General features: G+C 38.3%; 1 non-coding gene across 1 annotated transcript; it reads left to right on the top strand.

Annotated features, from left to right (window-relative positions):
• Nucleotides 1–10,764: 10,764 nt before the first annotated feature.
• On the top strand, nucleotides 10,765–10,838 carry TRNAV-CAC (transfer RNA valine (anticodon CAC)). The gene has a single exon. It is a non-coding gene; the product is annotated as a tRNA-Val (tRNA).
• Nucleotides 10,839–16,075: the final 5,237 nt, after the last annotated feature.

Genomic DNA, 16,075 nt, shown 5'->3' with positions numbered 1-16,075 from the left:
TCCTGCGCTATTACAATAAACACCTGCGGGGATGGGGAAAATTAAAAGACAGAAAAAAAATAAGAGGGATGAATAATTATCTTGAGCCTTTATCTTCCTCGAACCCTTGATCAACCCTACAAATTAAGAGGAAGATAAATAAGGGTGAGTGCGTTACAAGTTCAACAAATCCTATTTTAATCAAAAAGGGAAAAATAAAAGCTAAAATGATATTTTAAACCAAAAGAGGGTTAGACACTTAGCTTTTTGAGTGTGGCGCGTGGCTGAAGAACCTTTGATTAAGCCTGAAAAAATAAGAAGAGAAAGGTAGAAAATTTTTGTGGCAAATAAAATGCATTGATAAGAAATAAAAGCTCTAAAAAAGGCAAAGGTTTTGAAGACATTCAGGGTAAACCCTGATTTTTAGGGAATGAAGGTTTTATGAGAAAACTCGATTAATGGACAACACCTACCTACCTAAATTAATTACTAAGTTAATTAAATCAAATATCCTAATTATTCTAAATAAAAATATAATCCTAATTAACTTATTTAATCAAATTATTAACCTAATTGAATTAAAAACATTTTTAGTAATAAAAAAAAGTTTTCTTAAAAGAGTAAGTTTTGGAAAGAAAAGAAAAAGGTTTAAAAGACAAAAAGAAAGACAATTAAAATTAAACAAAATAATAAGAAAAAATAAAGAATAAACCGGGCTGGATTCAGTGTGGGGGAGCCATGATGGATCATGATATGCTTGTAGGCTCTGGCACGTCGGATCTTTTTTAGCCTTGATCTAAAGGCTGGTAGCGTGAGTGCATATGGTACGCGTGAATAGGCAAGCCGCGCTGGATCTGCAATGGATCAAGAAGAAAATAATGTTAACAAAACATTATGGCGGAGGCAGGGATCGATCCTGCGTTCTCTCGCCTGAAGACCTTTGGATACGTCTCTCCTCCACTATGCCATTTTCGTTCGCTGCCAATATAACACACGAATATTAATATATATAAAAATTGTTCAGAAATTCAAAAACCAAACGCGCGCCCCAAGAGCCTCATCTTCTCCATTCAGACTCTGTATATGGCTACGACCTTGCTACCATCTTGCTGCGATTTTCCTCCATAGCCAAACCTGCCAATTTCTAATTCGCGATACAAACACGATGAATCATAAACAAAGACTCAGATCAACTACAAATTGTGCTACGAATCCGATGAGCCCCACGATTTGGCTTGATTTTGCTCCTATTCAAAACCCCCATTCGAGAGCTATATAACCCTAACAATGGCGGATTGGGATACCTACGCTTAAACTGTAATCGATTTATGCCAGGAGCTTCCAAATCTCATTATAAATATATGTATGCTATCAAATCATGTTAATTATGCAGGAATCAAAGGGATGGATGCAGAGAAAGATAAACCAAACCGTGAGCTCTTAAGACACGATTTTGGACGTTACGATGGACAATGATAATCGCAAATGCTTCAGAGAACCACGAGCTGACTTGTTGGATCTTTAGAGACCATTAAAGATGGCTGCACCTCCGAAATTAATCCTGCCCTGTTTCAAAAAAAAAATTTAGATGTTCTGCTCTTTCTCGAGGCTGCAAACCTTGTCCCAATCCCCTATTCCAATTCTGAATAGTGCATATATATAAGATATGGATTTAGGGTAACAAAAAAATTTGATTAAATCTTTTTTAATCAAAGATTGAAAGTTCTATGGAAATTTGATTTTTAATATTTCTAAAATAAGTCCAATTTCAATCTTCTCTTATCACTATTATTTTTCACAAATTTGGATAAAAAAATATGATTTTTAATTGATTGAATTTGATTGGAAATCAAATCCAAATCAACCCCATTTCATAATCTTTTGATTATTTGATTTTTATCATATTTTTTAATGAATAAAAAATCAAATAAATTCAAATATTCATCACAAATTTGTGGCTTTGAGATTGATTATACTTGGTGACTTGAGGAGCAATATCAAATCAAAAATGATTGGGCCCATTTGCAAGAAAATTCATTTTGAACCATGTTTTACTTCACATTTTTCCCTTGAAATTGCCCGACTTTGACAAGGCATATCTCCCTCAATTTTTGAGGTATGGAGGAGATCTAAGACTTTTTGGAAACCTTGAAGAGTCCTCTAACCAGTGTTTTTGATCTCATGTAAAAATAATTTTCCATGCTCCTTTTGTGCTCTTTTGAAAAAGATGACTTTTGGTTGACTTTTGAAAAGGACCTATAATGTTTTGATCCATATCTCTCAAATGAAACATCTTTAGACTTGGCGTGTGAGAGACAAAGTTGTAGAGAATTCAATTTCCTTCAAATTGAGCTCTAGATGGAAATTTTTTGATGTTCCATGTGGAAATTATGACTAGTCAAAGTTGGTTTGACTTTCTCCTATGAAAACCCTAATTTAGAAACTTGTCCTTTTGATGATCTCTGAACTCTCCTTGATGAATCATGATCAACCTTTGATCAAATGATGAATATAACATTAAAATGTTGATGTTCACCAAAAATCAGAAGTTTTGACTGTATTTTGACCACAGTTGACTTTTAGGTCAAATTAGTCGACTGTTGACCATTTGAATTTTTTACTGAGCAATCTTGTGAACTGGAGCTTGCAACCTGGCATGAGGGTACTTTGAATCATATGAGAGATCATGGAATCCGCTTGAGGTATCAGAAGTTCAAATTCCTTGATTAAATCAGAAACCCTAATTTAGAGGCTGTTGTTTAGGAGAGAGACTGCATGTATGTCTTTGAGCATTTTGAAAGTCAGATGGATTGAAATATGAATAAATATGATGGGCAAATTTTGGGGTATGACAAGGGTAGTCCGGTTTTGAAAGATATTGGGGATCCGAGGATGGCGTTAAAGCGTAGATTCAGGTTTCAGTGGTTGCGGGACCACTTTAAACATGGTATCGACTAGTTCATTACCAGGGTCAGGGATCTGGATATCGATAACTGGGCTAGTTACAAAAAATTGTCTGACTTCGTGCAAAGCTTTTCTCTTGTCCAGAAGGTGGACCAGACTGGGAAACTTTTGTTTGATGCTGAGGGGGAGCCAGATTTGGAGCCCCGGTATATATTTTGTAAAGAGCTAGTTGAGTGTGAATCTGCCGATGAGGCCATGATTCTCTTTGGTAACAACTTGCGCTTTATAATTTTTGTAAGTGTGTGATCGTTTTAACATTTCGCTGATCAGCTCTTTCTTTATTTATTTTGTAGGATCAATGGCGAGCAGGCAAGATCGTGCTTGGAAACATGCTGCTGTAATGTCGAAGGCCTCAAAGAGGGGTAACCCTAGTCGTCTGTCTCAGGTTCAACCTGCTCTAGGGACTGGCTCCGGGACTTACTCCTCTTCCCCTATGCGTGCTCGGTCTCCTCTTCCAACGGTAGATCAACAGCCTCCCTCTGTGCTTGTTCATGTCCAACTTCCTCCTTCTGCCTCTTTAGCTGACCCAGATGCTTTGGTCCAGAGGAAGGGTCCCCGGACAATGTTTGTAGACAACATATATTTAACTCAGGATGACTCTCCCGACCAATACCAGTTGCCCTCTTGCTTTCATCAGCCAAATTTCTTTGAAGGTGGATCGTCCCTTCCTTCCATCGAGCTAAATCTCTTCACATGGAAGGGATGGAAACGAAACTTAAGAGGAGGATCTTGGCTCAAGATGTCGTTGCAGTGATGTGCATCCTCGAAATGGTTGTTATGTACTTTGATGTTGCCCCTCACTTCGCTGATACGCTGAAGAAGATCGTTGAGGACTACAAGGGCAAGCTGGTCGCTTTGGAGGAAGATCATAAGAAGGCGCTGTCAACTAAGGATGAAGAGCTGATGAAGAAAAATGATCATTTAGCGGCCAATGCTTAATCCTTAGCCGAGAAGGATGTTGCGTTGCATGACCTGGGCTACCAGCATGCTTTGCTGATCCGCACTTTGTATTGGGCCATGGAGACTGCTGTTGTTAAGGAGGCTGCTCTCCGTCGCTCTCTTGCTCCTGCTGAGGATGAGACGGACGAGGAGAAAGCTCTCTTGAATCAGGCGGATTTGATCGGCTATATCCGAGCGCTTGGTGATGACTGTTTGGCCACCGGTCAGGATACGTATGACTCAACCATAGGCCAACTAAAGATTATGAATTCGGGGGTTGAGTTAGTGACCGAGGGCATTGGGCCTCTTCATCGGGTGGAGGAAGGGCGGATTGTGGCTCCCGATTTTGGCGACGACGGCGGCGGAGAGGAGGGATTTAGTGCAAGAGAAGACCAGAGTGTGCCCATGGTGGAGACTGCTTGATCTTGACTTTTGTTGATTTTTTTGTTAAGTTTCTGGCCTGTGTGCCGAGTTATTTTGAATTTCTTTTTGGCGGGGGGGTGTGGTATGCCCCCTTTTTATTATGATGTAACTAATATTACCGTCCTGACCATAATGGTCCAGTGTCGGGCACAATCTTTAGGCCTTGTGCCCTTTTTATTTTATTAAGTTTTTGCTCCTTTTTGCGTGCGTGATTTATGCTATATATGTATGCTTTGCTCGTATTTTTAGGACAAGGGGTTTTTTGTTCGGTATTTTGTGGTCGTCAAGTGTGGGGAACTTGATCAATTTTTCGGGGTCAAGTACCTAGCATGGGGTGAATCTCAGGCTCCGTTGATATGGGGCCCAAATTTCAAGACGTGAACAGTCTCTTCGCGAGCAAGGTGTTCTACCATCGTGGTACGTTTATGACGGGGGAACTCGTTTTGAGTGTCCCCCGAAGGATCAAGTGTTAGCTCGTCAATTGAGCGGACTCTTGTCCTTTTTTTTCAACACAAGGTGCTCTGCTTGTACCTAGGCTGCACCTATGACCTTGATCGCCTCCTTGTCCAGGAGGAGTGATATGTTCGGTCTTAACTGTAATATTGTTTTAGCTTTTCAGCATTCTAGGGTCGAGCAAGTTCTTCTCCCTGCAAATTTTCTATGTAGTAGGCCTCATTCCCCGTCTTTGCTCGGACGTGATAAGGGACTTCCCAGTTCGCCGCCAGTTTTCCCTCATGATAACCTTTGTGATTTCTCTTGAGTATTAAAATGCCTATTTGGAATTCTCATTTGATGACTTTAAGGTCATACCTCAAGGCTATTTTCTACCTGAGTGATGCTTCGCGGAGGGCAACGCCCGTCCAGACTTCTTCGACCAAATCAAGCTCTTCCCTGATGGCCTCGTCGTTCATCTCCTCGTCGAGAGACTCCTCTATTCGTCTGGTCGGTTCGTATATTTCAATAGGGATCACGATCTCAGTTCCGTATGTTAAGCGGAACAGAGTTTCTCCTGTGGTAGAGTATAAGTGGTTCGATAGGCCTAGAGGATGATGTGTAGCTCTTCGACCCACATCTTTTTAGTTTCGTCGAGCCTCCTCTTGAGACCTCTTAGGATCATCCTATTTGCCGCTTCTGCTTGACCGTTGGTCTGGGGATGCTCCACGGAAGCGAAGTGTTGTACTGTCCCCAGCCTCGTGACAAACTCTTGAAAGTTCTTGTCAGTAAATTGGGTCCCCTTGTCAGTGACGATATTTTGGCTAGTGCCTATGCTTCAATCCACTTGGTAAAGTAGTCGACGACCACTATTAGGTATTTATTTTGATTAGAGACGATGATGAAAGGACCGATGAGGTCCATTCCCCACCAAGCAAAAGGCCAAGGCGAAGATAGGGATTTGAGCTCGTTCGGAGGGGTAAGGTGCATATCCCCAAATCATTGAAATTTGTCGCATTTCTTGATGTGCTATTTGGAATCTTGCTGCATAGTGGGCCATTAGTACTCTGCCCGTAAGGCTTTTCGAGCGAGTGATCTTCCTCTTAGATGTTGGGCATTTATCCCCTCATGTATTTCTCGTAGAACGTGAGGAATTTTCGTCTCATCGATACATTTTAGAAGGAGGATGTAGAACCCTCTTCGATACAGCTGGCCTCCTACCAACACATAAGAGCAAGCTCTTCTTCTAACCACGGAGGCCTCTTTGGAATCGCCCAACAGTTCTTCATTTGCTAAATAATTGTAGACAGGGGTCATCCAACAGGTGGCGTCCCCGATTGCGTTTACATCAAGGGTTGTGGCCGGTTTTTTGATACTTGGTCGGGATAGGACTTCTTAGATAACAGATTTGTTTCCACCTTTCTTCCTGGTGCTTGGAGTTTGGACAGAACGTCAGCTTGAGTATTATGTTCTCGAGGGACGTCTCTCATTTTGGTTGACCTGACATGGACTATCCTTCCCCGGACAATGGTCATGTACTCCGCGAGGTTATCGTTCTTGACCTAATACTCCCCTGATACCTGGGACGCGATCAATTGAGAGTCTGTAAATATTTCGATCTCCTCAGCCCCAATGTCCTCGACTAGTCATAATCTTGCAAGGAGAGATTCATATTCTGCTTGATTGTTTGAAGTGGGGAAAGATATAGTGAGGGATACTTCTGTTAAGGTTCCTTATCCACTTTCTAAGATTATGTCAGCGCCACTACCTATTGAGTTGGATGCTCCGTCGACGTAGAGGATCCATTTTTGGGCGTCGCTCATCGATGAATCAGCGAAAGTCATTTCGGCCACGAAGTCGGCTAATGCTTGTGCTTTCAGTGCTTTTCTTGCTTCGTATCTGATGTCAAACTCAAATAGTTCTAGAAACCAGCGGAGCATTCGTCCGACCATATCTGGACGCCCGAGCAACTATTTTATTGGATGTTCGGTTCGTACCACGATGGTGTATGCTAGAAAATAATGCCTTAACCTTCTGGCCACGTAGATTAGCACCAGTGCCCCCTTCTCTATTTGTTGGTATCTGAGCTCTGGTCCTTGAAGTGCCTTGCTCTTGAATTATATAGGCTTTTGTCCCTCTTGGGTCTTTTGGATGAGGGTCGCGCTGAGCCGCCACAGCTAGATACAAGTACAGTACCTCCCCGTTATCCGCTCGGGAGAGGACTGGTGGCCGCAATAGGGCTTGTTTGAGATGGACGGGGGCTTTGTCGCATTCATCTATCCATTCAAATGTAGCCTCTTCTTGCAGAAGTTTGAATAGAGGGAGAGCGTGTTGGGCTGATTTGGCCACGAAACGAGACAGTGATGTGAGCATTCTGTTCAATGATTGGATGGATTTCTTTGAATTCGGCGTAGGGAATTCGGAAAAAGCGCAAGGATTTATTTGGATGGATTTTATTTGTATAATTTGTTCAGGATGAGTCAGAACAGATGGCCAGCAACGATGATTTGATCTTCGGTGATAGTTGAGAAAAAAAAAGGTTGTACCTGCAAGATACTCTAATGCCAAAGTAAGAAAGAGAACAAAGGTACAACAGAAAGTATGAAGTTTTAGGCAAATTTTGGATTACATTGTCCCCTAGATGTTGAGGGCTATTTATATTGTTCTCTTTGGTGGTGGACTAGATCGTCCTAGTTTTGTGGGCCTGGGCGTAATTTCAGAGCTCAGAATATAGGAAACAGTGGAATAGGTCTTGGTTAGCCGAGCAAGAGGAGCTATCTATTGGCGGGGACGGAAGCCTAGCGTGCTCAGATAGTCCTATGCTGTGAGGGACCTACTGATTAGTCGTGCTCGGTCGAATGCGAGATTCGCCCCTTGCTTGCTCCATGGATTTGGCCAATGCTTATTGGACCCAGAATATAGGAAACAGTGGAATAGGTCTTGGATAGCCGTGCAAGATGAACTAGCCGTTGGCGGGGACGGACGTCCAGCATGCTCGGATAACCCAAGGTTGTGGGAGACCCCTTGATGAACCATGCTCGGTCGAATGGAAGGCTCGTCCTCGTCGTGCCTCATGCTGTGGGCCAACGCTTATTGAGCCTCTTCATGCTAATATGTGGATTGGGACAATTAAGATCATTGGGCTAGTCCATAACTGTAGGCAACATCAGTTATATTTCTATAATGTCAATGTCACCGTCTGAGTCACTATAGCCTTTCAAACTTATTAGAAAATAATTCCCCATCGTTGTCTCTTATGCAATGACAATAAACAAATCTCAAGGATAATCACTGAACTTTGTTGGATTATATTAGAAGACTATATGTTGTAATCTCAAGAGTCAATAGCAAAAAAAACTTAAAAATTTTGATTCATAATAAAGAGAACGAAAAATTAACAACAACCAATGTTGTATTTAAAGAGATTTTTCAGAATCTATAAAATTCGGAACAAGTTGATTACATATTAACTGTTTACTTGCTAGATAGACCTATTTCAATAGAATAATGCTTTTCTGAATATTTTATCATGTACTCACATCTTTGAACTAATACTTTTACTTATGATTTTCAAACTTATTTGAATAAATTAAAATTATATTATTTTTTTATCATTTATTTTTTATTATCATTATCTAATATAATTGAAAAACTAAAAACAACCCGGTGTGTAACGCACGGGTACTCACCTAGTGTGATAGGTGAAAACCAAGTATTTCAAGTGTAGTAATTGGTTATCGCAGGGGTGTAATCGATTACAGTTTGGAGAAAAACACTATTGGATGAAGGAAAAAGTTTGTTTTGAGTTGGCGTAACCGGTTACGCATTCGTAGTAACCGATTACACCTGATTGTATTTTTAAGTATTTGTCAGCTGTAACCGGTTACAGGTACTTTCATTCCTTATCATAGTAAATGAAAAATAATACCCTCACCTTCAATTTTCTCTCTCTCTCTCTCTCTCTCTCTCTCTCTCCCACACACACACACTTTCTCTCTCTCTCTCTCTCTCTCTCTCTCTCTCTCTCTCACACACACACACACACACACTCTCTCTCTCTCTCTCTCTCTCTCTCTTTCTCTCTCTCTCTCTCCCACACACACACACACTTTCTCTCTCTCTCTCTCTCTCTCTCTCTCTCTCTATGCACTCAAACCCTCCATTATTTACCAATATTGCGATTGAATATTCTAGCATTTGGCATCAAGAATCTGGTTATATTCACCATACACCTAGTGTGCAACATGAATTATGTCTCCAATGAAAGAATTCCTACAAACCTACCAACTTTTGATGCGAAGAATTACGACAAATGGTGCAAGCAAATGAAGGTGTTATTTGACTATCAAGATGTTCTTGAAGTGATCAAGAATGGGGTGAATCCCCTTTTCGAAGGTGCAATGGATGCACAACAAGCAATGCATAAGGAAGAAAAGAAGAAACTTCAAGGCGTTGTTCTTGATCCATTAATGTGTAGATAGTGACAACTTTTAAAAGGTTAATACTTGAATTAAATACTTTAATTATGATTTTAACTCTTGTTGATGGACTCGGAGGATTATGGTTAATACTTGAACTATCTTGAGCATATACTGCAGCATAACAAGGAGAGGTTGATTAAATACACTGTAATGAGGAAAACCTACTTAGCCAAGAGTAAGTTCCAAATGAACGGTAACATTTTACATGCAAGAGTTGAAAATTGTGATTGAAGTAATTGGTCCCAACTTCAAGTGCAATCAAAATCAGTGGTGAAACATGAATTTCAATAGGGTAATCAAGCAACATCAGTAGCAAAGTAGCAACATATGTATTATAAAAATATACTGAAACCCTATTTTCATACTTGATCATCACAAAATTCATAAATAATGAATAAGTGAATATAGGATTATCACTCATTATGTTATTACAAATTTAGATCTTTAGTTCAATACATCTGAATTGTTTGTCCCAACAACATACGAAAATATTATAAGACAAGGTATTGCACCTGTATTAGTAGCAAGATTGCGCTGGCAGAGACCTTCGTAATAACCACATATATTCTTGATGTCTTCTATGTATTCCTTGTCCTCATTGTAGTCCCTTAAAAGTAAATTCCTCTGTCATAGCATGAAAAGTCTTGAGATAAACTTAGTTCATTTATATTTATATGGTTTTGAAATGGAAATATATTTTGAAACTCAAAATATTGCATATATTCGCGAATAAATGTATAAAATAAATCTATCAAATATTGGAATGACTAGAATTAACTAAAACAATTAAGAAATTTCACCTAGAATAGAATTTCTATTCTAGGTGAAATTTCTTGATGGTTTTAGTTAATTCTAGTCATTATAATTTTTTATGGTTTTATTTTATACATTTATTTATGAATATATGCAATATTTTTTAAAGTAAAAATTGTTTAAAAGATGTTTTATAAAAATTATTTTAAGAAATAGGTGAAAAATCTAATTGAAATGTAAAAAAAAAATATTAATCTAATAAAGAAATACAAGAAACTGGCGTCTAATTCCGCCGCTCGTCAGTCTGTCACTTTGACGGGCTTTAGGCGGAGTGGACTGGACGGTCTGTTTTGACACCCCTAATTCAAAGCACTTTAGAAGAATTATTCAAAGTTTGAACACACAAAGATGTTTGATGTGTGAGGACTAAGAACAATGACAACAAAAATAAATATTTTAAAGCAACACAGTAATCTGCTAAAAGTGAAAGCAAATCCACAACAAGTCAAAACAATATAAAAGAAAAAAAATAGCTCTCTAATTCATTATATTTTCAAAAATTGTTAAAAAATATTATCAATAAATTACAAGAAAATAATCACTCAAATTCATAAGAATAAGCAAGGAGTTAAGGAGTTACCATAAGTTTAATTGCAAATCATTAGTTGATAAAATAAATGGAAGACTATAAAATTTGAATGAGTTTGACACTTTTTGTATGAAAAATATATCTTGATATTTTTTTAGTATGCTTAATAGTATATTACAATTAAATTAAATGAACATATAACATGTCTGGGTGGTGTAGTTGGTTATCACGCTAGTCTCACACACTAGAGGTCCCCAGTTCGAACCTGGGCTCAGACAATAGATAACTGATGTAATGGTAAATATCATTTTGATATAAAGATTCTTTTTAATTTCCTATTTGTTTTTAGTGTGCAATTTATTCCAAATCAAACACAATTATATGAAAAAAAATTATTTGTAAAGTTGATGGTTGAATGATTTAAGAATGAAAATTTGAGTTCGAATTTATCATTATATTTGTATATAAATCATTGTGAGAATTAAGATACCTAATTGTTTATATAGATTTTATAATTGAATATTAAGTAGAGTAACATTTATCGATACATTATTTATTATTTTGAGAGTATTTTCATTAAATTTCAGGCATTATAATGAGTCAAATCTTTGGGCATTATATAATTTGACTATGCATTAGATGTATTGACATTGTTTGAGCAAAATATCTCCTCTTCTTTAATGATTAAGAATAGGAAATATTGACACTGTTACTTGATTATTTGTTAACTTATTATTCTCACTCTTGAAGCTTTTAAGCATATAGTTGAGTATTGTTTCCAGTAAAAAGCTTGGAGGAAAATCTGATTTGTTTTTGTATTGGAAGTGTAATATTCTGTTTTGATTATTGTCATAGGTTGTGACTGTTTTTATCACTGAGGTGATTGGTTGTAGGAAGTAAGATGGGGATCTCATATCTAGAGGGTTCTAGATAGAAGTTGCACAAGGTAGTCATTAGACGAGAAGTTGTAAACTGAGATTGTTTAGGCTTTGAACTAATATTATCATAGTGGATTTCCTTCCTGACTTGATAACCCCTAGAGTAGGTGAAGTTGCATCAAACTGGGTTAGCAATTGAATTGGTGATTTACCATTCTGCAATTTATTTTTGCACATTATAAAACTTAACTTATTGTGTATTGTCAGTCAGTAGATGTCGTTACATCTATCCTGACATTGTGTTATGATGTTGGGACATCAATATTAACATGTTTTAAGTGCCAGAATTTCAACCTTAGCATACTAAAACAAAACCCCATGATACATGGCATGTTGCAAGAATATTGAAGACCTTGATTATTATTTTCTATCGCAAGCAACATTGGAACACCTTTAAACATTGACTCAACTACTAAAAAAGGAAGCTTTTATCATCTCTTGAATTTGTTAAGAATCTTAGTGGATATAGAACTTAATAATGATTTGAGATATAATGTGCTAGTGGAAAGAAACGTTTTTCCTTCTTTGTGGAGTTAGAATATGAGAGTTACTTGACTATTTCACCTTTTGTTATTACATTGGACAATATGTTAAGACATGTAAGTAAGAAAACCATGAGTGAGAACACTTTAATGGACATGGTGGACTGGAGGAAGCTCAAGAAAGATTATAAGAATTTTGTTCATATTGCAAACAAGAATTTAGAAACTACCAATGAGGTGGAACAAAAGTCCTGGATTCGATGAGTTCAATTTCTCCCTTTCAAGAGGTTATACCATCTTCGTAGGTTCGATTTAGGGTTGATGTTCCAGTAGTTTCACAATCTAGCCTCTCTTCGTGTATCTTTACCTCTTACTTTGTAACTTTGATACCCAAAGTTGATTCTCCCTCCTACTTAGGTGGCTTTAGGCCTATATCTCTTGTTGGTTCTTTGTACAAGCTTGTGGCCAAGGTCTTGGTAGCAAGGCTTGTGAAGGGGATTGATGATTTTATTTCTCCTAACCAGTCAATTTTACTTAGATGTTGGTTTTTGGTTAATGGAGTGATGGTGGTGAGTGAGATTATTGACTTGGCTAAGAAAACCAAGAAGAAATATATTATTTTTGAAGTGGATTTTGAAAAGGTATATGAATGTGTTAGTTGAAGTTTCCTTGATTATATACTCAGTAAGTTTGGTTTTTATGCTAAGTGGCGGTCTTAGATTCTTGCATGTGTCTTCTTTGGGAATATTTATGTCCATGTTAATGGTTGTCCTACCCATGAGATAAATATCCAAAGGGGTCTTAAATAAGGAAACCCTCTTCCTCTATTTGATTTCCATCTAGTGGTGGAAGACATCAGTGGTGATTTAATCCAACGGCGGTCGAATAAAGTTAGCTTCACTCCTAGTATGTAGGAGTAATGATCAAGAAGTAAGGTTAAAACGTGGGAATGTAAGTTATGAGAAGACATCTTTGAAAATGACAAGACGTTTCGGAAACAGGGTCATCAATGATTATGACGTTAGTCAGCAGTCTTGGAACTCTCAAAGATCAATAAAGAACGAAATCTTATAATGACAAGAAACGCCTATTTCTGTTGACTCTCGAAACAGGCATTTATTGGGGGCAATTTGTTAGCTGAAGATTTCGTTTTGTAGTATTTATCCTTCGAAGAAGTAGAAAATCGAAGGAAAGATGGTTACTGATGGCCATCCCTTAAAAATAAAAGAATGACTACTGATGGTCATGCTTCGAGAGTAAAGATTTCTAAGTTCGCTATGAAGATAATGAATACTGAAAGCTAGTGAAAAGTATGTGTCTTCGGGGACTTAGACAAATTTATAAATATATTCAAGTATTACTACTTAGCGCGTGTTTTTTTCGTAGTGTTTGTTTAATACACTGCCACGCGTCGAAGACAGACTCAGGCGGGAAGATTTGAAATTCGAAGACGGTTTCGTAACTGTCCAAGTAACAGATGGCATCGCTAGAAGTTCTTATGAGAAACGTGGCAGCAGATTAGTATAGGACCGTTAAGGTCGAAACTAGTATAAATAGGAGTCTTAATGTTAGGATTCTGTGTGTTCATTTTGTACAAATCACTCACATATTTACTCAAGTATCAAGCGTTAAGAGAAAGAGTTCGCTGAGAAAATGTACGTATGACACCACCATTTTAATACATGTGTATTATCCTTTGTTTTTAAATATCTTCCAGAATTACTGCATTTCGTTTACTTCTTGCCATTTACATTTCTGCGTCTTTACTTTAATGTCATTTACTTTCGAATTACTTTCATGTTATTTACTTTCAAAGTCTTTTACATTTCTGCAGTTTAAGATTCTTTACGTTTCAATAGTCCTTTTAATTTTCTATGTTATGTTACTTATCTTTTCGTTGAAGTCACATTTATATGTAACAAAGTGATTGTCAAGACTATTGGTTCTTTAATCGAACAACGCTTATTGAAGAAGACAAATAATGAATATGGTTCGAATGAACGTTGATGACAATCTTCTTGACTATGTGTCCTAGGATCAATCTAGTCGATCCTGTGAGTAACCAAATCATATTTATTATAGTTTGGAAGACTAGCGGTTGTTTACCGGAAATCACCGTAAACAAATTGGCACGCCCAGTGGGATAGTGTCAAGCAGATTGTTTTAATCAATTGCTTTATTTTTGTCTAGACAATATCAAGATCTTGTATGAACCTTAGGAACGGTAAATTAAAGAACAGTGCACAACCGATTCCCAAACGAAGGTACAACAGGAAAATGGTCGTTACGGCCAGTGCAGGGGGTGATCAAGATCCCCCACAAGGTTCAGGATCAGGAGCGGCAAATTCGACTTCTACTCAAGGAACACGAGATGCAACGGGTCCAAATGGATCGAGACCTGCAGATAATTCCCAGGCTTTGCCTGAAAATAATACAGGGCTTTCAGGGACTATTCCAGTTTCAGTGTCGACAACCGCACCCTCATCCACAAGCGCAGAGGACGTATTGTTTGCCTCGACAAATGCTGCAAATAATTTGCATGGTCAAGGCACGAATTCTGCTTTCGAATGGAGACCAAATAGTTCATATGGAATGCCATACCCATATGGAACAGGCGTACGAGGGGCAGGACCTATATATGCCCCAACTAACAATGCGACATTTTCACCGAATGTTAGTTCAGTGGGTCGAAGTGCACATAACACTGGTTTTTCTACCCAGGTGCCTCACTTTACCACAAATAACCAAGCAGCATTTCGACAAGAAATGGATGCAAGTAACCATGATATGGTAGGGGTTTTGGCCAGAGAATTGACTTCAGTTTTAAGCCCACTAATGGCAAATGTTACTACTACAAATAGAGAAAACATGGAGACTTTCCAAAAGATATCATCTCAAATGAATCGAATGGCAGAATTCATGGGAATAACACCACCTAAAAGGAAAGACAAACAGCCTTCGAATCAAGAAGAGAGGCCCATTTTAGAACGTGTACAAGACATAGTTCCGTCATCTAGGACAGCCACTAGGGATGTAGGCCCCTCACGAAGAACAGAGATGTTCGAAGGAACTCCAATAATTAACTTAGAAGCTTCAAATCAAAGAACCGTCCCCGTTCGACAAGAAACGGAGGAGGAGCGACCCAGGTTAAGGATTGTGGGTAGGAACGAACACCCAGATGAGGTTGTTCAAAGAGTCAGAAGAGAAAATCTGGCTACAGAAAATAACTTAACTGCCATGATAGAAAGGGTTATGGCCAATAATGGCCTTAGTACTGGACTTAGACGTCCAAACTATACATCCCCTATATCAGATTATATCATGCAGACAGAATTGCCTAGGGGCACTAAGGTACCCAAATTTACAAAATTTTCAGGCGAAACTAATGAGTCAACGGTGGAACATATTGCTAGATATTTGACAGAAGCAGGAGACTTAGCGGGAAACGAGGATTTAAGGATCAAATATTTCCCTAGTTCGCTGACAAAAAATGCCTTCATTTGGTTTACTACTTTGCCACCAAATTTGATAGATGCATGGGCATACTTGGAAAGGCGTTTCCATGAGCAATTCTACATGGGTCAAACTAAGATAAGTTTGAAAGAATTGGCCAGTGTTAAAAGAAAATTCACAGAAACAATTGATGATTATTTAAATAGGTTCCGTTTGTTGAAATCAAGGTGTTTTACAACAGTCCCAGAGCATGAACTTGTTGAAATGGCTGCAGGTGGTCTAGATTATTCAATAAGAAAGAAACTAGATACCCAATACCTTAGGGACATGGCCCAATTAGCAGACAGGGTTCGACAAGTCGAACGACTGAAGGCAGAAAAAGTTAGGGCGAATAAAAGTTATAAGAAAGAGAGAGTAGCGTACGTCGAAGCCGAGGACGCTGATGATGAGTCTTTCAATGACTCGTGTAGCCCTGAAGAAGTCGAAATAGACTTAGCTGAATTGAAAGAAGCGCCACCTTACGCCTGCAAATTGCTAAATCCTGCCAATGGAAAAAACCCAGTAGAAAACGATAAGAATGATAGGTTCCCTAAGAAAACTTATACATTCGACATTACCAAGTGTGATGAAATATTTGATTTA

This window comes from Vicia villosa, linkage group LG3 (genome assembly GCF_029867415.1).
Source record: "Vicia villosa cultivar HV-30 ecotype Madison, WI linkage group LG3, Vvil1.0, whole genome shotgun sequence".
NCBI lineage: Eukaryota > Viridiplantae > Streptophyta > Magnoliopsida > Fabales > Fabaceae > Vicia > Vicia villosa.
This window is presented reverse-complemented; position numbering and strand designations above follow the sequence as displayed.